Source organism: Heterocephalus glaber, unplaced genomic scaffold (assembly GCF_053883595.1).
Source record: "Heterocephalus glaber isolate CG9 unplaced genomic scaffold, H.glaber_assembly_v1.0 deba00001244, whole genome shotgun sequence".
Lineage (NCBI taxonomy): Eukaryota > Metazoa > Chordata > Mammalia > Rodentia > Bathyergidae > Heterocephalus > Heterocephalus glaber.
Window position 1 is genome coordinate 245,728 of NW_028258225.1, and position 26,554 is coordinate 272,281.

General features: G+C 37.9%; 1 pseudogene; it reads right to left on the reverse strand.

Annotated features, from left to right (window-relative positions):
* Positions 1 to 7,355: 7,355 nt before the first annotated feature.
* LOC147828171 (vomeronasal type-2 receptor 116-like) lies at positions 7,356 to 23,510 on the reverse strand (annotated as a pseudogene).
* Positions 23,511 to 26,554: the final 3,044 nt, after the last annotated feature.

Below are 26,554 nucleotides of genomic sequence, written 5' to 3' on the forward strand. Positions count from 1 at the left end.
GGAACAGAATAGACAAACTGTATGATTGTAACTAGAATATTGTCCTTTTAGTCAGAAGGTTTTAGTTGTGGGAATTGAATTTGGGTGCAAGTTACTCTGACCTCGGCATGTAGGCAGCAGCCAGGCTCACCTCTATAAACAACACAATTGAGGGGTTAACTCTTTAAACCTGCTTTGGGAATACTCAATATTACAGTCCTTTGCAACTTGGAGCACTTCTTATAATAGCAGAGGCTAAAGTTACCTTGTATTAATCTTATGATCTCAATATAATTGTAGTTTTAAAATATTTATATATTTTATTTTCTTAAAATGTGCACACATTTTATTGGACTCTATCTTATGTCTGATACGTGTTGTGTGATAAAATTATAATGAAAGTATAAATTTTTAAACTTTAAATGATTAAAATACAGTAAAAGACTTTATTTATTTCTCTTGTCTAATTGCTGTGGCTAATGTTTCCAGAACTATATTGAACAAGAGTGGTGATAGTGGACATCCTTGTCTTGTTCCTGATTTTAGTGTGAAGGATTTCAGTTTTTGACCATTTAGTATGATATTGGCTGTTGTTTTTACATAGATGGCTTCTATCAGTTTGAGGTAGAGACCATGTATTCCAATTTTTTGTAGGGTTTTTATCATAGATGCATATTGCATTTTGTCAAATGCTTTTTCTGCGTCTATGGAGATAATAAAGACAGGTAATGAAGAAGTCAAATTGTCATTATTTGCAGATGGCATGATACTCTATATAGAAGAACCCAAGAACTCCACCAAAAGGCTTCTAGACTTAATAACCAAATTCAGTAGAGTACTTGGTTACAAGGTCAACACATAAAAGTCAATAGCTTTCCTCTACACCAATGACAGACTCACTGAGAGAGAAATAGGACAAATAATTCCTTTCACAATAGCATCCAAAAAACTGAAATACCTAGGAATCATCCTAATGAAAAAAAATCAAAGACCTCTTCTCTGAAAACTATGGCATTCTGAAAAGAGACATTGAAGATGATACCAGAAAATGGACAGACATCCCCTGCTCCTGGGTAGGAAGGATTAATATAGTGAAAATGGCCATACTTCCAAAACTACTATATGGATTTAATGCAATTTCAGTTGAGATCCCATCAGCATACTTCATACACCTTGAGAAAACAATCCAAAAATTCATTTGGAACAAGAAGAGATCCAGAATAGCAAAAGCAATTCTAGGTAACAGAGACATGGCAGGGGGTATCACAATGCCCAACCTGCAACTATACTACAAAGCTACTGTGATAAAAACAGCATGGTACTGGCAAAGAAACAGACCTGAGGACCAGTGGAACAGATTAGAAGATGCAGAAACAACTCCAGACACAGCCATCTCATCTTCGATAAAGGAGCCAAACACCCTCACTGGAGGAAAGATAGCCTCTTTAATTAATGGTGCTGGAGAAATTGGGCTTCAACTTGCCAAAAATTAAAACTAGACCTGTATCTGTCACCATACACTAAATTAAAATCAAAATGGATTAAAGATCTAAATATTAAAATAGAAACTCTGAACCAGTTAAAACAGAGGTTAGGAAGAACCCTTGAAAACTTTGGTGTAGGAAAAGATTTTACGACCAAAACCTCAGTTGCCCGTGAACTAGCACAAACAATCAACAAGTGGGATCTCTTCTCATTAAAAATCTTCTGCACAGCAAGAGAAACCACCAGCAGTGTGAAGAGACAACCCACAATGTGGGAAAAAATCTTCACCTGCTCTTCCTCAGACAAAGGTCTACTATCTCGAATCTATAAAGAACTTAAAAAGATCAGTCCCCTGAAATTTAAAGACCCAATCCAAAAATGTGCATCTGAAATGAACAGACATTTCTCAGACAAAGAATGAGAAATAGCAAATAAATACATGAAAAAATGTTCAACATCACTGGCCATTCCAGAGATGCAAATGAAAACAACTCTGAGATTCCACTTCACTCCAGAAAGAATGGCTGCTATCATGAAATCAACCAATAACAAATGCTGATGGGGCTGTGGGGAAAGAGGAACACTGCTCCACTGCTGGTGGGAGTGTAGACTGGTGCAAGCACTGTGGAAATCAGTATGGAGATACCTCAAAGAACTAGGACTTGAAGTCCCATTTGACCCCGCTGTTCCACTGCTGGGGATCTTCCCCAAAGAATTCAAAGAATCATACCACAGTGATATATGTGCACCCATGTTCATAGCAGCACAGTTTGTAATAGCTAAAACTTAGAAATAGCCCAAATGCCCATCAACTGGAGACTGGATAAAGAAAATGTGTTTTTTTTATAAAATGAAGTACTACTCAGCCTTAAAAAATGAGAAATGAGAGACATTTATAGCTAAGTGGATGCACATTGAGGCAATACTCTTAAGCGAAATAAATAGGACCCACATGAATAAATACTGAATAGTTTCTCTGGTGTGAGAAACTGAAAGTGTAAATAAGGACTAAATGTATAATAGGTAATGTGAAATAGGAAGAAAAGGGGAAAGAGGAAGGAAGTGGGAGGGGTAAGGGAAAGGATAGAAGGGAATGGGATTAATATGAGAAAATAGAAAAATAAGAACAAAATCTTTGTAAATAGGTAGGAATGGAGGGGTTGAAGGGAGGGCTGGGTAAGGGTGAAAAATAAGAACCAAGAGAGACTATGTAAAGGTGCAAATTTCCTATGATGAATGTCATTGTATTTTATACCTAAAATGTACCAATGGTTAGAATGAATAATTGATAATGTAAAATAGGAAGAAAAGGTCCAAAGGGGTAGGGGTAGTGGGAGGGGCAGGGGAAAGGAAAGAAGGGAAAGGAAAATGATGAGAAATGGAAAAATTGAAATAAAGTCTTTGTAAATAGGCAAGGGTTGAGCGCATAAAGGGAGGGCTAGGAATAGGGAAAAAATAAGAACCAAGATGCATTATGTAAAGGTACAATTCCCAATGAGAAATGTAATTGTGTTGTATGCCTACAATGTACCAATAAAGGAATTTAATAAAAAAAAAAAAACAGTAAAAGCGACTTTGTCTTCATTTCCCCCAAACGCTTTAGACACACTCAGCCCATTGTTCTTACCTCTTTCTGAAAGAGTCTTGGAAAGTCTGTTTTATGAATGTCTTTATTTGTACCGACCTGGCTGCCTCAATGTTCTGAATTGATTCAAAATGTTTACCTTTCATGGTAACTTTTTACTTTGCTTCAAGACAGAATTGAAATGGTGCTGTATTTGGTAAGTAAGGTGAATTAGGGCACAGAGTAGTGTTCTATGAGCCTGCATTTCTATTGGACAGCACTAAGCAGTAACATTCATTTCATTTTTTATCTCACCTTTTAAAGACACTCAGAGCAGAGAACTTCCAAAACTGCTCAGGAAGTGGCAAGGATCATGGTAGGTGTGCTTGAAGGAAGAGAAATTATTTTAGGTGGATTAATGGCAATGTGTCTGTTACAGTAAAAATTATTTTAATTTGTACAATCACTCCATATTGTAATCACACCTCATATTCATAAGGAGTAACTGGAGTGGACAGAGGAGTAAAAATGGAGAGATGGAAGTGGTTTCCTTATGATGACAAAAATGAGTCATGTGCAGTAATTGTGGGAATTATTTAGAAGATAATATTCCAGGACAAACAGATCTTGTGTGTGTGTTATGGAAATGGAACATGTTTAGAAAATTGAGATCCAGAAAGAGATAGACACATCTAAGTTTATAATCTAGCCATGTCATATTTTATTCATGAATGTCCATCTATTACTAAAAATCAGAGAAATGCATGTTCTCATTTAGAAGTAGGTAGCTAATGCCTACAACAAACTGTATATTGAATGTTCAATGTTCGTTCTGTGTAAAATATGAATATATTCATAATTAACACAATAATACTTTTTTCAGGTACCTCAAAGTGAAAAAACTGAGTCAATCTTCCTTCTTATTATGACACATATCATCATTTATATATACAGTGTATTTTATTATTAACTGAATGGGAACTGTAGCTTAGAAGTATCTCGAATACACTAATGTGCATGAGGGATATTGCAACTCACAGAGATAATTAATGGAGGGCAGGATTGAAGTATTACATTGCTAGTACATCAGATAGAACCAAGGAAATTTCTCTGGACTCCTTCTCTCTATACTTTGTGATCTTTTCTTCTATTCAGGGTCATAGGACACATGGAACAGCACTGGCATAGTGACCTGGTTACACTGTGTCTTTGCTGGGTAACAGATTTGGGAGCGAGGCTTGCCACATAAGAGTGCCAATTCCTCCAACATGTTCTGCCTAACCTTCCATGGACTCTATCCTGGCCTGGGTAATAATACAGAGAGTGGCAGAGGATGCATGTGGCAGAGGTACATGTTAGAATGGATGCATCAGCATTGCCTGAATATCTTACCTGAAAGAACTAACACCACTAAAATTATTTCTCCTCTGAGAAACCCTGGAGCATGTGAGGCTCTGAGCTTCTGGAATCAGTGAGGGATGAAAGTGCTTTTATATCCAGCCAAGATAAAATAAATTTTTAAAAATTGAAAGTGACTTCTTCAATTAGGAGAAAAATGTCTGTGTGCAACATATATCAGGTTATCCTAGGATTTGGCTGTCAGGAGGAAAGATTGAACAATAAGGGAAATTCATTCTGAAAAAATGATTTTCATTTTTTAAATGAAAAATTGGCATAGAAATATATTCTTTTTATAGGTATGAATATTAAACCTCAATGTGCTTTATCACTGACCTACATCTTCAACCATGATCTGTTTTATTTTGTGTGAGTGTATGTATGACAAAACCTCACTCTGTTGCCCATGTTGTTCTCCAACACATGATCCCCCTCAATCAGCATCGCAACAGGCTGTGCCTGCAGGCCTTCACCTCCTTGCACAGATGAACACATTGTTTAGGCACAGTAAGAGCCAAAGTCTGAATTTTGGCACTGGAAGAGAAGAGAGCGCCCTCTGCTTTTCAGAGCAGTCTGAAAGAACATGTGCATGGACTTTGGAGGGGTCAGTCTCAGAGGGTTGGGGGGGAAATTGTAACTGATGTGTCTGGAATTGTTCAAGACTGGAGTTTAGTTCTTCTTGCTTGGTCAGCTCTGCCTGCTTTGACTCAGGCAAAGAAAGGTGGACGCAGGTAGGTTTTTCACAATGAATTCTCCAAAACAAAGGGACCTAGACTGTTTCTTAAAATGCCATTTACTGCCAACAGATGGACAATTTTCTTGTCTTAGCCTGAATTATCCAGTGTTGCCAAGATGCATTCACAAATTTGAGCTCCTGGCAAGATTCCCCAGAACTCTCTCTCTGATTATTACTGTGGCACAGAGTGATACACAAACAATCAGATTCTTAAAATTGATACTACTTGGATCCAAGCCCAATTAAAAATATACTGAAGAGAGATGTGGATTCTCTTGGTTTATTTCTCCTTAGACAAGATGTGCTGTGAAAAGCACAATTAAATACTTAATTTAATGCATAGAGCTTCCTTATATTTTGACAAAGAGAAAATAGAGATAAGTAAAAGAGTGGATGATCATGCCAGGGTTTTAGCTCAGTGGTTCTGCCGCCTGCCTTGCAAGTGGAAGGATCCGAGTTCGCTTCCCAGTACCAAAAAAAAAAAGAGTGGATGATCAATTTCTGGGTAGCGTGAAATTTATTTCCCACAGATGAATCAGTCAGAGGTAAAGGTTTTGCAGGGTTTAGCAAAGAACAAGGATAAGTGTACTTCCGTGGGTATACTTAAAAGAGGAAAGTGATTTTTAAAATTTTAGTGAATAAAAATTTTGATAGGTTAAAATTGAACCTTTTAAAATTATAATAAAAATTAAAATTCTGCATTTCTCTGCTTTATTTTTTGTGCACTCCTTGCCTCTATACTTCCATCTAGTTACGCGTGGACCACTTCCCTTGTTTTGCTGCTAACACTGCCTCTTCCCTCTGCCCACCCATGCTTTCATCATCAGACCCCCCATTCATCCAGTTCCTCCTCTCCTTTAAGAAATGGTTTTTACTGTATATTTAAATGTAAAAATCCAGCAAGAACGGCACTACAAAAAATGCTGTTCATCAAATCATTGATAATGTATCCAAACAGATTAAATTCAAATTTGCTCAAAATTATCTTAGAAAAAAACATTACACTGTGAACAATTAAGTTTTTACTACTTGCTAATAGTGTTAATACTATTAATAAAATTTCTAAATTTAGGCGTGCTGAAAAATGTATTATGAAGTAAGAAATAGTTTGACCATGAACTGATGAAAATTCTGAGGAATATATAATACATATCTGATCATCTTTATAACAAGATGCCATATTGGCAGTGTAATGAAAATCACAAAGAAACTACAAAGAAGGAGTAAAGAAGATAAACACATGATAGATTGCAAGATCATATGCATTAAAAATCCAAGGGATTCAACAAACACAAATGTACACCCAAATAATTTGGTTATTTGATTCAACAAATAAATGTTCCTTTATAAAACATTGAATACATTCAAATATGGCAGATAAAATAATTTCTTTTTGCATTAACAACAAGTTATAAAAACTCAGGAATAAATCTGAGGAGAAAAACTATTGTGTATAATATTTTGGGTGTGTGTAAAATCGTAAAACAAGATATAAACTTGTTGACAGAAGTGTCCCATTATAAAAGGATATTTAAACAAGATAAATAGACTTAGCCAACCACTGATATGAAAATTCACTGTAAGCGCTGCAAAATTATCCTTAATTTAACATAAAAATTCAATTCATTGCTATTTTAAACCCAAGAACATTTGATATCACATATGATCAACCAATCCTAGGATTCTGAAGGAAATGAGAGGGAAATTCTCCAAATAAAGGGCTTCAGAAATGTTGGTAGTCAAGTGTGAGAAAGGAAATACAAACCCAGTTACCAGAATAAAGTTTAATCAGCATATTAAAGGCACACTAATTATCCAAGAGGAAAAACTATAATGAAATACATTAGGGAATTCTGAAATATAATGTTTTGCAGAGAAGAGTTATAATATGAGTAATTCATAAAAGTGATTGAGAAGAACAAATGGATCATGAGATAAAAGTATATAATATAATCATCTTAAGCAAAATTATAAGAATTTATTGCAGAATTTACAAAACAAAACATTTCCAAAATAAAATTCAAAGTAAAAAGGTGATTGTTACAGGTAATGGTAACATTAAGACTATTGTAGAAAAAAATGAGTTCCTTGATTATTGAAGTAAATGCCATGGTTTATTCTAAAACCTGAGACCAAAATGTTGCAGATTTGCCTAGAGACACTCTATATTTTATGAAGAGCATATTTTTTTAACTAATAAATTTTCTTTTTGCTAGAATGTGCTTTATCCCTGAACCCATGCAGATAATTTCTATCTGGTCTTAAAAAAATAATGTAGCATTTAGGAGCAATGATGCAGCCCAGCAATCCTGCACTGGAGGCCAAGGTGGGGAAGACCTCCATGGCCACCATGACCTTCCCCTTGGTGCTGTGGTACACAGGGAGGAAGGTGACCCACACACTGCAGAACACCAGCATGCTGAAGTCAGGAACTTGGCTTCATTGAATGTGTCAGGCAGGTTCCTGGCCAGGAAAGCCACAGTGAAGCTCAGGAGGGCCAGGGAGCCCAGGTATCCCAGGACACAGTAGAAGGCAGTGAGGGAGCCCTTGTTGCACACAGTGATGATGTGGCCATGTTCAGAGTGTGCATCTGTGTCAACCAAGGGAGGAGAGGTTCCCAGCCAGACTGCAAAGAGAATAATTTGGATCAGGGAGCAGATGGGAATGACAAAATTAGAGACTCCTGACACCAGTAACCACCTGATTGATTGTTCTGGTTTCTGAAGGCCAGATTCACAGTGACAGTTTTGGCCGAAACAGTGGAAACAGCCACAGTAAACACAAGTCCAAATGTTATTTGCTGGAGGATGCAGGTGGCTGTGTTGGGATGGCCAATGAAGAGCAAGGCACAGAGAAAGCACAGCAGGAGGGAGATGAGCAGGGTGTAGCTGAGAGCCCTGTTACTGGCCTTGACTATGGGAGTGTCTTGGTGTCTCACAAAGAGCCCCAAAACCAGAGCTGTGAGAACAGAGAAACACAGAGCTGTGCAAATCAGAGCCATCCCTAGGGGATCTGTGAAGGACAGGAAGTCCACAGTCTTGGGGAGACAGCGATTTCTGTCTCTGTTCAGGTACTCATGCGTTGGGCACCATATACACTGATCTGCATCTGGGGAGAAGGCAAAGATTCAGCATTTCTTTTTCACAAATTTTTCATTTCTGCCCAGTTGAACAAAGTGGTTAGCCTTGCAATATCGCTATGAGTTCTGGTGGCTCATATGTAGTTTTGAGATCCATCAGAGTACATGCCTAACCTAGGGAGAAAGCTTTCAGCTGTGACTAATATCAAAGTCCTTCAAATGGACCCTCAATGTTAGAGGGATTTGAGGTCACATCATGCTCTGATTTGTTAATGTCATCAAGGCTATGGGTTGTGGACTTCTCTCAGCCCCTTTGTTACCACCACAGCCTATTCCTCATGAAAATCCATGTGTAGACACACTTGTAATAGTCACTTAGTGCAATTGAATTTAAGGCTTTCCAGTATCTATACTCAGATGGAGAAATATTTATTTGTCTTTTTACAAGCTCAGTGTTTTAACTAATTGATCTTAATTCATGGAAGAACAAGTCTTTCTTCATGTAACATATTTATTTTTCTGTGACTATTCCAGGAAATTTTTCATAAAAATATTGAAAACTGTGAATTGAAAACACTTGTATTTTGTATGCCACTATATTGCTGGTATACAACACTTTAGAGTAACTGATATTTTTATCCAATTAGTGAAGAATATGTGTATTTCTAAAAACTTCATGCACTTACAACTGAAAGTATCATTTCCTAACCTTTTTTTATAATGTGTTATACAATAAGTTGAGAGCTTAGTATATATGATGATCATTGCTGCAAATGTTCATGTCTGCTTTTATAGAGCTTGAAAGCAGTCATGGGGCACAGCTCTATTAATGGGCATTTCTTTGTTCAATTTAAAATTTATTTATAGAAGTAATAAGGAACTTTCCTATTCCCATTTTAAGGGTCCTAAGTGTTTTTTCTTCCCACTCAGGTGGAGATTTAACACATGCATTCACAGTAAACTATATCCCCAGCTTCTTTTGTTTTTCATTTTGAGACAGGGTCTTGATAACTTACTCAGGCCAGCCTCAAATTGCAATCTTCCTGCTTCAGAGCCTCTAAGTAGCTGGTGTTACAAGACTGCACCTCCATGCTGGGCTCTTATTTAGATTTATAGGTAAATATCTTGCAAGAGGACAAGATTATGAACTGTTTATACAGATTGTCTTTCATGTTTCTCCTGTTGGAATACTCATCCCTCTTCATAGTCACCAGGTGCTCCTGGTTTTTGCCCATAGATCTGCTTGACACAGACAAACAGGTGAATATGGCATCACGCACTCCAATCCTTTATTTCTTTTTTTAATGTTATGAATTACTTTGGTGTTTCAAACCTGTCACAAGGAAGAGAATAAGTTTTGGTAACTTATTTTTACTGAAAACAATTACTAGCTTTGCTAAGTGAATACAACCAAATGATGCTTCCTGCTGATATAATTGGAATGGCCCAGTATTTTTTCAGGAATTCAAACAATTACAATGTTTATTCTGTAAACTTTCTAACATTGAAGTATTTTAAAATTGGTCCTACATTTCTTATTTTACAAAAGCATTTTGTTTGATTTGTAACTGCATAAATTTAAATGTGTAGGCATTATTTTCAGAGATATCAGATGATTGTATCTTTCACTGGAATATTGTGTCTTTGTATTTTCTTATTGTACCATAACATAAAAGTTGATATTATACTATCTTTATATTAACTCTGCATACTTAAGACTGAACATGGCACACTGTATAATGGAATATTTCCACAATATTTTATGTAGTTTATTGTTTCATGAGTGTACATTCCTCAGATCAATGCAATTATAAAGCATTCCAAATATATTCCATAAAAAAGCAACAATATATGTACTTATAGTTTGTTATGGAAACTATTGGGTGGGAAACTTCAAAGCACCAGCAGATAGGTAGGGGAATTATACATCTTACATTGCCTGGACAGTCTTTAGAATGGCTCACTATGAGACTCATGTTTTAATGCCATCTGACTCAGCCCTGGATGGCAAAGAAAGGCAACCACTGGAATCAGTGCCTCTGAGAAGCGTAATAGAATGTGCACTGTCAGATGAGAATATGGACATATTTTAGTGATCGAGGTTAAAAAATAAATGTATTGGGGGGGCAATTATCATGGTGTAGCTTAATGTTTTCTACCTGTCTGATTGGAAATGTGTCTCTCTGGGCAAAATACACAAGTAAAGCAGCAGGCAGGTCTTCTTTCCTGTGGAATTTTTCTAAATCCTGGACCACAGCTCTGGCTACACACTGATTGAGGAGTCTTAAGAGGAAGAGAGAAGCACTGGTCATGATTTTGCACATTCTTAGCAACTTAGCTTTGATGTAAATATTTCCCTCCTCATCAGAGAGAAATTTGACTTTATGAGATCATCACTTCCTCTCTCCCATCCTTTTCCAATTTGATACTACCTAGATGTCTAATTCAGGATTACAATAGTTAACTTCCCTTTGTTTGTTTAAGCTATTTGCCAAATATAATACACAGTACTCTGATTAACTTAATATGTCACCAGCAACATGGCTTGACTATTTTCTCTTATTTATCAACTTCTTCCAGAATCATTTTTGTGTGTGTGGTACTGGGGATGGAACTCAGGACCTTGCACTTGCAAGGCCAACATGGTGCCACTGAGCTAAATCCCTGTCTCTTCCAAAATCTTTAGAGTGTTAAGGCTTTATGTGTTAATGCTTCAAAGAGGGTTTACTCTGGAGATTATTTTACAATGGCATCACACTTGATTGAACATAATCTTTTAAGTTCTAAAGAACAGAATGTAATGACATGATAAGTTGGTCAACCACTGAAATTAACTACAGAAAAAATTCCCTCCAAGAAATATAAAGAGCGATGCAATAGAGAAATAAAGAGAATACGTTATGAACTGTATGTGTATTTATTGCCTCTCTGTACTTCAAAATCAAGGCGGGCACCGCTTTCTGCACACTAACAGTCTGTTGCATACAGAGCATGACTGTTATATAAATCGCCTCTACAATTTTGTGGGATAGTTCAAGCATATAAAGGTGACATTACATCCTGTCAGTGCTTTGAGATGCTAACTAGAACAAAAGCTGAAGACTAAATCTTATGCCAAAGGACAAAGGAAAAAAGGAATAGTGTGAAGGTTATTTCAATCTAAGACTTGCCATTTTATAGTCCTTCAAAGTATAGTAAAGACTCTGACAATGTATGGCAAGGGTTTTGGGGTATTTGGATGGATATGTGTGGTATCTACCTATTATTTCATCTCCACCCCTTTTCACTATCTTTATTCCTTTTTCATTCACTGCAATATTAATAAATAAAGCTTGCTAAAATATAATTGTTGGTATAAATTTGCTCTCTCTACCAGAATTAGCTCAGAATATCTGTCAGATGCTAAAGGTGAATTTAGTGCTGAGTTAAAGGCTTACATTTAGTCTGATCTCAGGCTATATTCATATATCTGCTTTATCCACTATTGAAAGGAGTCATAACTCTGTGAATCCACAGGCCATTCTATCATCTCTTTGCTGATGACCAAGGCTTGATTATGTGGACTGTTGGAGACAAATTCTCCTACTTTAACCAGTAACCCAAGACCAGCTGGGAAATTCACAGTGTTCTTAATGTCATATTGTGCCATATGGTGTCTTTTGTCATTTAAGGAAATGTGGATCCTCACACTGTTTCTGAATTCAATTTTCTTCAGGAATGGATGATTCTAGAGGAAAGGCCTCAGTTTGAAAATGAGAAATTCATGCAAATTAGAGGTGGAAAACCAATGTGTACTAAGCAATGCTTTTCCCTCCAACGTACACTCAAGTTGCATCTTTGATAGATGGTCTGTTGTGTTTGGGTGTTCACCACCCCATGGGTCCAACTGAGAACTCTTCTCCCCATTAAAGAGTGGGGGAGTAATGGAAACCAATCACAACAATTCTAGGATATTGGCTCCTGTGCAGCATTTTGCACAATCTTTGTTGCAACTCTGAGCTCTAAGTTCATTTTGGATTTGGTACATGTCAGTCTTTTGCACTGAAAAGGGATCTATATGAGTCAATTAATTTAGGATCTTTTTTTTAAATGTAGTAAATTCTTTTATTGGCACATTGTAGGAATACAACACAATTACATTTCTCATTGGGAATTGTACCTTTACATGATGCATCTTGGTTCTTACTTTTTCCCAATTCCTAGCCCTCCCTTCACACCCTTCACCCTTCCCTATTTACAAAGACTTTATTTCCATTTTTTCCATTTCTCATCATTTTTCCTTTCCCTTCTTTCCTTTCCCCTGCCCCTCCCAATACCCCTACCCCTTTGGACCTTTTCTTCCTATTTTATATTATTAATTATTCATTCTAATCATTGGTACATTTTAGGTATACAATATAATGACATTCATCATTGGAAATTTGCACCTTTACATAGTCTCTCTTGGTTCTTATTTTTCACCCTTGCCCAGCCCTCCCTTCAACCCCTCCAGTCCTCCTTATTTACAAAGATTTTGTTTCTATTTTTCCATTTTCTCATATTAATCCCATTCCCTTCTATCCTTTCCCCTAGCCCTCCCACTTCCTTCCCCTTTGCCCCTTTTCTTCCTATTTCACATTACCTATTATACATTTAGTCCTTATTTACACTTTCAGTTTCTCACACCAGAGAAACTATTCAGTATTTACATATGTGTGTCTTATTTACTTCACTTAAGAGTATCACCTCAATGTGCATCCACTTAGCTGCAAATGTCTCTCATTTCTCATTTTTTATGGCTGAGTAGTACTCCATTTTATAAAAATACCACATTTTCTTTATCCAGTCTCCAGTTGATGGGCATTTGGGCTATTTCCAAGTTTTAGCTATTACAAACTGTGCTGCTATGAACATGGGTGCATATATATCACTGTGGTATGATTCTTTGAATTCTTTGGGGAAGATCCCCAGCAGTGGAATAGCAGGGTCAAATGGGACTTCCAGTCCTAGTTCTTTGAGGTATCTCCATACTGATTTTCACAGTGCTTGCACCAGTCTACACTCCCACCAGCAGTGGAGCAGGGTTCCTCTTTCCCCGCAGCCCCACAAGCATTTGTTATTGGTTGATTTCATGATAGCAGCCATTCTTTCTGGAGTGAGGTGGAATCTCAGCGTTGTTTTCATTTGCATCTCTCAAATGGCCAGTGATGTTGAACATTTTTTCATGTATTTATTTGCTATTTCTCATTCTTTGTCTGAGAAATGTCTGTTCATTTCAGATGCCCATTTTCAGATTGGGTCTTTAAATTTGGGAGGTCTGATCTTTTTATGTTCTTTATAGATTCGAGATAGTAGACCTTTCTCTGAGGAAGAGCAGGTGAAGATTTTTTCCCACATTGTGGGTTGTCTCTTCACACTGCTGGTGGTTTCTCTTGCTGTGCAGAAGCCTTTTAATAAGAAGAGATCCCACTTGTTGATTGTTTGTGCTAGTTCACAGGCAACTAAGGTGTTGTTCATAAAATCTTTTCCTACACCGATGTTTTCAAGGGTTGTACCTAACCTCTGTTCCAACTGGTTCAGAGTTGCTATTTCAATATTTAGATCTTTAATCCATTTTGATTTCAGTTTAGTGCATGGTGACAGATACAGGTCTAGTTTTAATCTTTGGCAAGTTGAAGCCCAATTTTGCCAGCAACATTTATTAAAGAGGCTATGTTTCCTCCAGAGAGGGTGTTTGGCTCCATTATCAAAGATGAGATGGCTGAGTGTGTCTGGAGTTGTTTCTGCATCTTCTAATCTGTTCCACTGGTCCTCAAGTCTTTTTGCCAGTACCATGCTGTTTTTATCACAGTAGCTTTGTAGCAGAGTTGCAGGTTGGGGATTGTGATACCCCCTGCCATGTCTTTGTTACCTAGAATTGGTTTTGCTATTCTGGGTCTCTTCTTGTTCCAAACGAATTTGTGGATTGTTTTCTCAAGGTTTATGAAGTATGCTGCTGGGATCTCAATTGGAATTGCATTAAATCTATATAGCAGTTTTGGAAGTATGGCCATTTTCACTGTATTAATCCTTCCTACCCAGGAGCAGGGGATGCCTGTCCATTTTCTGATATCATCTTCAATCTCTCTTTTCAGAGTGCCATAGTTTTCAGAGAAGAGGTCTTTGATTTCTTTCGTTAGGATGATTCCTAGGTATTTCAGTTTTTTAAGATGCTATTGTGAAAGGAATTATTTGCCCTATTTCTCTCTCAGTGAGTCTGTCATTGGTGTAGAGGAAAGCTATTGACTTTTGTGTGTTGACCTTGTAACCAGGTACTCTACTGAATTTGGTTATTAAGTCTAGAAGCCTTTTGGTGGAGTTCTTGGAGTCTTCTATATAGAATATCATGTCATCTGCAAATAATGACAATTTGACTTCTTCATTACCTATCTTTATTCCTTTTATGTCTTTCTCTTGTCTAATTGCCATGGCTAATGTTTCCAGAACTATATTGAACAAGAGTGGTGATAGTGGACATCCTTGTCTTGTTCCTCATTTTAGTGTGAAAGATTTCAGTTTTTGATCATTTAGTATGATATTGGCTGTTGATTTTTCATAGATGGCTTCTATCAGTTTGAGGTAGAGACCATCTATTCCAATTTTTGTAGGGTTTTTTTCATAAATGCACGTTGGATTTTTGTCAAATGCTTTTTCTGTTTCTATGGAGATAATCATATGGTTTTTGTCCTTGGCTCTATTGATATAGTGTATTACATTGATTGATTTTCATAATTTGGACCATCCCTGCATCCCTGGGATGAATCCCACTTGATCAGGGTGTATGATCTTCTTGATGGTCTTCTCCATTCTGTTTGCCAGTATCTTATTAATGATTTTTGCATCTATGTTCATTAGTGAGATTGGCCTATAGTTCTCTTTTTCAGTTGGGTCTTTCTCTGCTTTGGGGATCAAGGTGATGCTTACTTCCAGGAATGATTTTGGGAGTATTGCTTCCCTTTCCATTTCACTGAAGAGTTTAAACAGTAGTGGCAGCAGTTCCTCTCTAAATGTTTTGTAGAATTCAGCAGTGAAGCCATCAGGGCCTGGGCTTTTCTTAGTTGATAAGTTTTTAATTACATTTTCAGTTTCATTGGTTGATATTGGGTTGCTCAGAATTTTTAGGTCTTCTTCGTTCACCTTTGGTAATTCATATGTATCTAGGAATCTGTCCATTTCTTCTGTGTTGTCCATCTTATTGGTGTATAGGTTCTGGAAGTAGGTATTGATGATCCTCTGGAATTCTGCTGGGTCTGTTGTCATTTCACCCTTTTCATTCCTAATTGCATGGATTTGGGCCTTTTCTTTCCTTTCTTCTGACAAGGTTGGCTAAGGTTTTGTCAATTTTGTTCATCCTTTCAAAGAACCAACTCTTGGCTTCATTGATTTTTTTGCATCATTCTCTTAGTCTCCATTACATTGATTTCTCCTCTGATCTTTACAATTTGCTCCCTAGTATGAGCTTTGGGGTTGTCCTGCTCTTCTTTTTCTAGAAGCTTGAGGTTCGTTCTGTTTTCCTAATATGTGTATTCACTGCTATGAATTTCCCTCATAAGACTGCTTTCACTGTGCCCCATAGATTCCGATATGTTGTATTGTCATTGTCATTTAATTGAAGGAACTGTCTGATTTATTCTTTAATTTCCTCTGTGACCCATTGATTATTCAGAAGTGTGATGTTCAATTTCCAAGTGTTTATGAAATTTTTTGAGTTTCTTTTGCTATGGATCTCCAATTTCATCACACTATGGTCTGATAATATACAGGGGATAACTTCAATTCCTTTGCACTTACTTAAACATGTTCTATGTGTGATTATATGGTCTATTTTGGAGAATGACCCATGTGCAGCTGAGAAGAATGTGTATTCTGATTTTGTGGGGTGAAGACTCTGTAAACATCTGTTAAGTTCATTTGTTCAAGAGTTCAATTGAGTTCTAGTATTTCATTACTTATTTTTTGTCTAGTTGATCTATGTATTTGTGACAGTGGGGTGTTGAGGTTCCCCACTACAATTGTATTAGTGCATATATGACTTTTCATGTCTGTTAGTATTTGTTTTATATAGTTGGGTGCACTAGTGTTTGGTGCATAGATATTTATGATTGTCATCTCTTCCTCTTGGATTCTTCCCTTTACAAGGATGTAGTGTCCTTCTTCATCTCTCTTAATCAGTGTTGCTTTGAAATCTACTTGATCTGCCAAGAGGATAGCTACTCCTGCTTTTTTTCAGGTTCCTGTTGCAAGTAGTATTGTTTTCCACACTTTATCTTTCAGTCTATGAGTTTCCTTTTGAATGAAGTGTGTTTCTTGTATGCAGCATATTGTTGGATTTTGCTTCTTGACCCATTCTGCCAGTCTATTTCTTTTGATTGGTGAATTGAGACCATTAACGTTGATGGTTATAACTGAAATGTGTTGACTTGTCATTGCCATGACTTTTTCTTTTTGTTGGGTTCTCCCCCTTGCCATTTAATTTCTTCTCATGCCAGGTGCGTTCATTCTGCTTTGCTTCCTGGCGTTGTGATCCTCAATGTCTGTTCCTAGGATATTGTGTAAAATTCTTTGGAGTGCTGATTTGGTATTCATGAAGATCCTAAGGTGTTCTTTGTCATGAAAGTATCTTATTTCTCCATCCATTTTGAAAGATAGTTTTGCAGGGTACATCAATATGGGTTGGAGGTTGTTTTCTTTTAGGGCTTGGAATATGTCACTCCAAGCTCTTCTTGCCTTCATGGTTTGTGTTAAGAAGTCTGCTGTGATTCTGATGGGCTTTCCTTTGTATGTGATTTGTTTCTTTTCTCTGACTGTTTGGAGAACTTTGTTGTTCTGTTGTGTTTCTGGAATCTTAACAATTACATGCCTATGTGTAGATTTGTTTTGATCAAGGCTATTTGGAGTCCAATATGCCTCACTTATCTGTATGTCAAGCTCTTTTCCCCTCCTTGGGAGTTTTCTGCCATTATTTCTGTGAAGAGATTTTTTTATGTCCTCTGCACTCTCTGCTGTTTCTTCATTGAGCCCAATCAGTCTTACGTTATTCTTCTTTGCATCATCTATCAGCTGCTGGATTGATTTCTCATGTTCCCTTAGAATTTTGAAGCAATTTTTCTTTTCCTGGTCACTAATTGCAATCTTATCTTCTCTATCTGAAATTCTGTCCTCACATTGGCTCATTCTGCTGTGTAGACTTTCAATGGAGTTTTTCATGTCCTGGAAATCTATTTGCATCTGTTTTATGGACTCCATTTGTTTCTTATGTTGGGATTCCATCATGTTCCTGAGCTCCTCTCTAGATTTATTAATCATGTCTTGCACTAGGGGCACAATTTCTCCTGTTATCTGAGAAATTATTTCTGATTTCATTTTTTCCAGATCCCCTTTTGTTGCCAGTTCATTGGGTCGAGGTGGTTGAGTATCAGAATGGTCCATCTCATTTCCCTTTGGGGTTGCTGTAGGTGATCTGGAAGTCTGGTTTTGAGACTTATTTATGTGTTTTCTCATTTCAACTGGGGCGGGGGCTGTTAGCACCTGCATGGATTACCTCCTCTGAGCTGGGTGAGGTAGGACAGGGGCTGGGAGCAGCCATAGGGATGGTGACCCAAAGCCCTTTCCTGTGGGCTGGGAGCAGCAGGAGGGATGGTGGCCAGGAAGCCCCTTCCTCTGGAACAGGTGCAGTGTGATGGTGGCTCAGAAGCCCCTCCCTCTGGGCCGGGAGCAGTGGGAAGGATGATGGCCTGGAAACCCCTTCCTCTGGGCCAGGAGCAGTGGGACAGAAGGTGGCCCAAAAGCCCTTTCCTCTGGGCTGGGAGCAGTAGGAGGGATGGTGCCCAGAAATTCCCTTCCTCTGGACCAGGAGCAGTGGGATTGTGGCTCAGAAGCCCCTATCTCTGGGCCAGGACCAGTGGGACTCAGTACCTTGGTGTGGTGGTCTTGTGTCCTCTGTGTCTTTGCAGTGTGGAACCAGGTGGCTGCCTGTCTGCAGCGGGGTGATTTGGTGTCTTCTGCATGACTGAGGACCTCGGTAGGGCATGAACCTCATTTAGGATCTTGATCGTGATGGTTGCATGAATGTACAGAGATGTCCAGTCTCATGAAAATAAAGTCACTAAATATGTGCACTTTGTGTATGTCATTACACTCTAGGCAATTCAGAAAGTGTACAGCATAGGTTGTTTTTGTCTATTCCTACAGATTTGTTGGTGAAATTTATTTTTATATCATATGGATGAACCTATGTCTTCTTCCCTCCCCCAAATCTCTTCAGGTTTTAATTGGGATTTTAAATAAGTTACTAAGCCTTGAATCCATGGGGGTCCATGACACTGTATTGTGGAAAATAATAAATTTTTCTTTTAACAACTGTCAAGTTCTTCAATATCTTGAATATAAGCACTCTACACACTCCCTAATTTTAGGAAGGATTTATGTTGGTAAATTCACCTAATTTTCTTAGTGTCAAATAAAGATGCTCAATGAGGTATATCAAATGTTACTGCTATTGAGCCTGGAAATTAGACAATGACTTAAAGTGCATGAGACATTTTTATACGTCTATATTTGTCTTTACGTTTTACATTTATTGATCACATTCAATAATCTGATGAATGTATTTGTCACTTCTACATGAGAAGAGGATTCAAAAAAATGTTTCCCAGTCTTTGCTAACTAGGGGGACCTCAACAGTTTCCATAGCCTTACAGCAGACTAACCTCAAGAGATACTTTTCATGGCCTTATAAGAGACTTACATCAATAAATAGTACTTAAATATGTCATTATAATACATTTACATTGGTTGTCATCAAAGGGTTAAATTCTACATATATTTTTGTGATGAGTTTACATTTGTCATTTTCAAAAGAGTAAATTTTCTGCGAAAAACAACAAGGTTTTTATTGGAAAGATGCTTTTTGTACCAAACTAAATTCAAGGGCATAAGGTTTCATACATATAATTGTGATAATTATTATTGTTAATTTTCTAGTGTACTATTTATTCATGGTTTCTGACTGTACAGGTTTTCTAATATATTGCTTATGATAATAAACTCCTTTTGATTCAGATATTTGCCTTTCTCTTACACTCCAGCTACTTATGATAACAGGTACATTTATAGGCTGATATATTTTCTTTAAATGTTATCCTACCAAAAGATAACAATTTGGGTAAGAGTTTTTGGGTTTTTTGGAGGAGAGAGTGTTTAACAATGGTTATTTTCTACTAAGATAGATGTTTAAGTGTATTACAAATATAATGTCATCATGATTGTTATGCTAAAATGTTATGTGTGGCTCTTGACTGGAAGCTTTTTTTCCTGTTAGAATTTTACAGAAATTCAATTACTAGAACAATCATGATTGATCAAATAAATAAGAGTCTTCTAACTATATTTTATATTTCAAAGTCCTTGATATCAGATAAAATTATAATAATTAAATTCACTACTCATTGCAATGCAAATGTTATGGATCTTCTCTTCTGAGTGTTCAACAACTAAGGTTTAGAGACCAGAATTAGAAAGGTAACTGGGCTAAGAAGACAGCCAATATACTGGCCCTGGCTTTCCAAGGTCAACAAACAAGGCAGGACATGAGAGAACCTTTCCTACATGATCCTACAAATTACTCAATACAATTAATAACATAGGGTCCAAGGTATGCTTATTTTTCAACAGAAAATAAAAAGATGCTGTGGCCATCATGCCAGAATGTATGATCATGGACCAAGATGATGGATTTGCTGCAAGCAGCATGATGTACCACCCCTGCTAAAAGCCATACAATGGATGAATCTGAGAGACTATCCTTGCCAGATATTGCCCTCGGACCTACCAAGATCATCAGACCTGATGCAGCCACAGTTTTCAAACTAAAAGGGAGAGATGCAGAGGACTGTAATATTGATTATGCCCACAGCAGGCTGTAAAGAGTTAACCTCACAATTGGCTTGTTTATAGAAGTGAGCCTGGCTGAAACCTACATGTCAAGATCAGAGTAACTCACACCCAAATTCTGTTCCCACAACTAAAACCTTCTGACTAGAAGGACAATGTTCTAATTGCAATGTTTATTTAGTTTATTCTGTTCCTAATTTGAGAATTCTTTGTCTTGTCCTTTATGAATGTTGTTTACATTAATTTCCATAGAAACTGCACATAGCTTGCCTTTACCCCAATTGATTGCCAGTAAAAGTCAGTGCCTGGGACTGGCCAGGGAGTTTTTTCAGTTGCACCACCATTGGTGGTCCTGGAACCCCACTTTCTCTCTCCTAGTTCTGTCTCAGTGTATTTTTCCGCAGGCTTACATGGTATAGTGGGCTAATGGGTACTGGAACCTAACTGAAGAGGTCCCTGGGACTTCAATACTTGTATTATGAATTCATATAAGCTAGGGATAAAAATCACACCAATTTATACTTGACATTCCGGGGGTGTCATGTACTTACGTACATCTCAGGTTTCTCACATTTAAAAATGAGAACACAGACTCTGCTCCTATGATTCCCCGAGATTTGGAAAAGGGTGATATATACAAACAATTCATTACCATGAAGAAGTTTAGAATATCATGTAGAATCCTTTTCTATTTTTAGTCAAAGTTTCACATTGAGGGCTTTGGCCACAACATATACAGTACTCTGGGTGAAATAGCTGCTGTTGGATATAATCTTCATGACTGTATTTTCTGGCTCCTAATACATTGCAAGAAAAAAATACACAGCTGACCAGTTGTAGTTCTCCTTGTAGTTTGTCATGAGCTCTGTTTAGATATTTTACCACATTTCATTCTATATCTGGAATTTTGGGATATAATATCTAATTAACTGGCTTGGAATCCTAGCCCACAGCAGCAGTGTTCTCCCCATGCAGGTGAATATTACAGATATATCTATATCCAGTGCAAAAGGAGCCCTATTCCATTGGCTTAATTTTGCTGATCTAGACTTGAAAATATGCTTGTGGTTCATCTCATTGAAATACCTGCAAACAACATCAAGCCATCAGTGCATGTCCTGCTTCTGAAGTAGGTTTACCTGCCAAGGAAGAAGCCCAGGATGCTCTGCATCTTCTGGAGAGCACATTTCTATTTTCTCCAAAAGCATTTTATAGAGCACATGGGCCACTGCATACACAGCATTGTAGATTAAATAGCTGGAGTCAGATATGGTCATCAGGTCAATGTATCCTGGCATAAACTCTAAGGAAGTATTTGGTGGGCAAACTCTAATTTTTCCACAAAATGACCCAGGAAGAGAGCATTCAAAAAGTGTAAACCATAATTTACTGAAATAAAAGTCTTCAGGGTATTGGGAAGTGTTGGATGTCCTGAGAAAGTGTCTGAAACCAGGGACTTCAGCATTGTGAGGAGAAAATGAGAAGCTTCCATGGAAGGAGTGCAGCATGTGGTTCATCTCATACATGACTATGTCCCACTTGGCTGTCATGACCCACACCTTCCCTATGGTTAAATAGAATTCTGCTGTGATGTCCACAGTGATGAGGTTCCCGACTTCCCCATACAGGATGTGCACATTTGCAGATGAAACTCTGATCCTGGACATGAAAGTGATGTCACTAGATCTATACATTATCTTAGTGGCAGGGAGCTTCCCTGTGAAGGCCACACAGATACCTTTCTTGAGCATCTCTGCTTTCAGGTCCCTCAAGAACAGGTCACCTTTCATGTCATCAGAGAGAAAGATGGCCACCCACGTCCAGCCAAAATGCAGCAATAATGAGATCATGGCATGGACCAGAGTGCTGTCCATGGGGGCCATCTGATAGAGCAATGGATATTGGTCTTTATCACTGAGCCTGGAATCAAAAGGTCCATATGTTACCTGGGTAAACAAAGAAAAATATCATGATTTTAAATCATAGTTGGATTTGGATTTGTTTCCTTTGCAGAGGGGCTGAGACAGTTCCCTTCAAGATAGGGCTAGTGAGACCACTAATGAATAAAGAGTGAGACTGGGGTAGAGATCCCCAGTCCTCTTATTCTGAACAGACAGAGTTGTGGGTTTTCTTGCTCTGTAGCATTTAGGAAAGGGTGTGTATATGTGATGTTCTATGAAAGAACTCTTAAGATCCACATGTTCTTTTCATTTCTGGCAGATGGGTCAAGAAGGAGTAAATTTTGGCTAGTGTCTACTTCACCCCCTCCCTGTTCCCTTGGGCTCCAGTGCCACCTGCCAGCAGCCAATACTGGATGTAATCTCTGAGAAAGAAACAGATATTTACTGTGTTAATCTCTGAATGTCTTCAAATTATTCCTGCAGTTACCTAGACTGTCTTGAGAAATACAATCACCTACAATGGGTAACTGTGTAAAGACAGTATTTCCAGAATGCTCCCAATGTAACAAATCTATTTATCCATTATGCCCCCTAACTGATCTTCATGTTGTTAGGTTCTTCAGGAAAGAACATATGATACTGATACCTGGTAGTAGAAATTTCTCTGGGAGTCTTCTCAAGATATCTGTGTGGGTGAATTTAAGGCAGGTTTGTGCAAAGTGGATGAATCTCAATAGAGTTGTAGGAGCTTCAGCTACTCTTTGGATCTCTAAAACTTTAAACCCTCAGTGTTGTCTCAAATAAATCAGATGTCCCCGTGTCCCTAGACCCACACTGGAGAGTCACTGGCCCCTGGAGGCTCCTGAGACTGTCATGCTCTGTGATGTGCAGATTGTGCTGTGGAGATTCCCCACAACACACAGCTGTGAGCTGCTAGCAATCAATGGTAAAGGAAGTTGGGAAATCAATGCACTGGCACAAGGCGTAAATATGGATTGAAGCTCACAGTAACTACTTCTTCCCTCTCTCTCTCTCTTTTTAATCTCAATTATCTCCAAAGGCAGGGAGTATCCTATAATCTGTCTTAGGCATTTAAAGGATTTCCATTCCTAGTCTCCATATGTCCTATTGACCAGATGGGAGGGAATGACATTGGAAGCATTAAAAAATTTTTCTTTCCAAAATTCATGGCCCACTTGGCTGTGGGAATTTGTAGAGTTCCAAAAGTGTTCCAATCTCAGCTGAAAATGCTGCCATGGTTCCTGCAACGATGGCAGAAAGTTTACTGTGTGTCTGGCAGTTGTAGTTTGGGAATTCCCTCACTGTTCCAGACAGCCAAAGCAGAGTGCTCCACAAAGAGAAGTGGTCACTGGCAATGGCATTGTAGACGTGGAAACCCAAGCTCACATTGGGGAGGAGCTGAGAGTCCTTGTTGATCTCCTCCATGGCAAACTAGAAAGCCAGTACGTGCTGGTAGCTCTTCCAAAACCATCTATTAAATTAGAAATTATATCAGTTCTACAAATTGTGTCCATAAAATTTTAGAACATAGTATATTTCCTATTTTGTGCAAACAGAAGTTACTTGATTGCCAAATGCACAAAGATACTAAGAGGTTGTAAGATTATGATGTACAGACTAATACATGCTACACTATGAATGAAACCTGAATACACTGCAAAACATGAAATTATCCAGATGGAAATATCACAAATCATATGGATCCATTTATAGGAGATGTTTCAAGTAGGCAAATCTATAGCATTGCAAAGTAAATTATTGCCTTCCAGGAATGGAAGGAAGAATGGTGAGAAACTCTAAATGAATATGTGATAATGAAAATACGCTGGCTTTCCTGTAAGTGTTTAGCATTAAATATCATCAGCTTTGTCAATGAGGATATCTTTGTAACCAATACTTTTATTTTACTTATATTTATCAGGGAAAATGTGCATAGCATAATTTAAAAATATTGGACATTTAGGCATCATGGGTACAGAAATTGAGTCACAACCAAAATGTCCAACAGTAGTTAAATGAATGGTGGCATACTCATGTAAAATGACAGTAGGCCTGGCAAAAATAACAGAAATGTTCATTACTCCTACAAAATTAGGACTGTGATATACTTCTGGTGACTAGAAGACCATTTACAGAATAAAGCTGAGAGTCTGTGCCCATATTGGGCTTGCACAAGTATAGGAATATATTTTTGTATTGTTTTCTAACCATGTTAATTGTAACTGGCTATTTTGCAGAGAAGGAGAGTGGCCTGAGGCTTCCCTGGCTGGAGAACAGATTACAGAGTGCAAACGTGGGCTTCTAGCTTTGGGAAATCGGGTGACAGTTTTTCTTCTTCACCCCCTCTGCTCTCATGAACTCTCTTGACCCACAGGTTCTCAGGAGGTCCACAGAATGCCTGGGTTTTAAATATTCTTTCCTTCTGTATTATTAGTGCCTACCCCCTAACTGAGACAGATGGAAAGCATCAGTAGCTGTCACCTAACCAGAGATTTCATATACATGAAGCAATGGCCAGAAAATGGTCCATTTTATATTTTTGGTAAAGGAAGAGAAAGAGATAAAAGGAAGGGAAACTCAAAATTAAAACATGAAAAGGAAGGATAACAGGCAGGATGTGTCAGAATACTAAAGACAGAGAGTCAGAAAACTAAAATTCTTCCCACAAGTTGGCAGCCCAATATCTTCTCTTCTTATTGAATGTGGTTTTGCTGAAATGACAAGACTTAAAATGATGTCAGCAGATACTGGTAAGAATAGAGACACCCATGGAATCAAGTTGCATAATGACCAACTCTCTTGGGATATGGATATATTGATGTGTTGAGCCATTCTTTTAGTATGCTCTACTGTTGCACTAGCAAACCATGTAAGGAGAAACATGGTAATCTACAATTAAACCCTTAATAAAATCAATCTGGGAACCAGTTATTACAAACACATGCCATACTGTTGAGTAAGTCTAGAATGAATGAATTTCTGCTTTTTTTCTGGAACAAATAACAATGAGGTTCCTGGAGTAAGGCATTAACCCCATTTAAAAGATGGTTTCATTTCTTCTCGTGAACATCAAGCTTAGGGGAATGAATGTCTCATGTTTGATAAGATTCAATTATGGGGACCAGTGAGCAGACAGTGAGGACCTCACCACATGGAGCTGGGCTCCCTCCTGCCTGTGTCCCAGCCCCCAGTGACTAGTTTAGCCATGTGGGGACCTGCTGCACCCTTCCCTCACCTCTGGCCTCCTGGCTGTGCCGGTTCCTGGTTCCACACTACAGAGGCAAAGCGGGGTATAAAGGCCATTGTCCTGAACTGCAGAAGATACAGCAGAAGTGAACAACAAAAAGAGGGCCTTTCTCAGGCTCCTTGATGAAAATTAAAGCCTATTAGAAAAGTGAAGAGAATCTTTGCAATAAAGGCACACCAGACCACCATACTTGGTAAGGTGGACAGATCATCACCTCCCATCAGAACCTGGACTATCCTATAGGGAAGGGCAGCTGGAGCCTGCAGTAGAGCCTTGCAGAGTTCAACCCTGCAGGAGGACAGGGAGCTCAACTTGGCCCTTGGAGCCAGAAATCTGCCTGAATCTCATGGGTCTGCTACTGTCTTGCTGAGACTCATTGACTTACATCTGCACAATGCTGCCTGCATTGCCTATTGTGACAGCAGAGACATACCCTAAAGGAGGCCCTTCATTTTTATTTTTTATTTCTTATTTTCAAAAACATCTTTTGCTCTTATTTTTAATTTTTAATTTTTAGTTTTTATTTTTTCTACTCTTCAATTTTTTCTTTTTTCTTTTTCTTTTTTATTCTTTTTTCTTTCTCTCTCTCACTCTCTCATTCTCTTGCTGTCTTACTTTGTACTTCATCTTCTTTTTTGTTTCTTTTCTGGCCCTAATTTGGATTTCTTCTTTATTTTTCTCTTCTTCTATTTTTCCTCCTCTCGATTGTCATTAGTTTTAAAAGAAAGTAAATAAAATTTCTAGCCACCCTGTTGCTGTTAGGTTGTTCTGGTCTCTTTGTTCTTTAATTCTGTCTTTTACTCTTGTCTTCAACAGTTTCTTAGAGTTTGCATGATCTTCCTGTGTCCTCTGGCCTCATTGCTAACCTTTCCCTATCCTTCTACTTATCTATCCCTCCCTCCCTCAGCCAACTAATTTTTAACAAAGGACCCAACCACCCTCATTGGAGGAAACATAAATATTTAATAAATGGTGTTGGAAAAACTGGATTTCAACCTGCCAATGACTAAAATTAGACCCATATCTATCACCATGCACTAAACTAAACTCAAAGGGGATTAAAGAGCTAAATATTAAAACAGAAACACTAAACTTGCTGGAAGATTAGTTGGATAAAACTCTTGAAGACATTTGCATAGGAAAAGACTTTATGAACAATTCCTCAGTAGCATGGGAACTAGCATAAAGAATCAACAACTGGGATCTCATCTTATTAAAAAGCTTCTGCACTGCA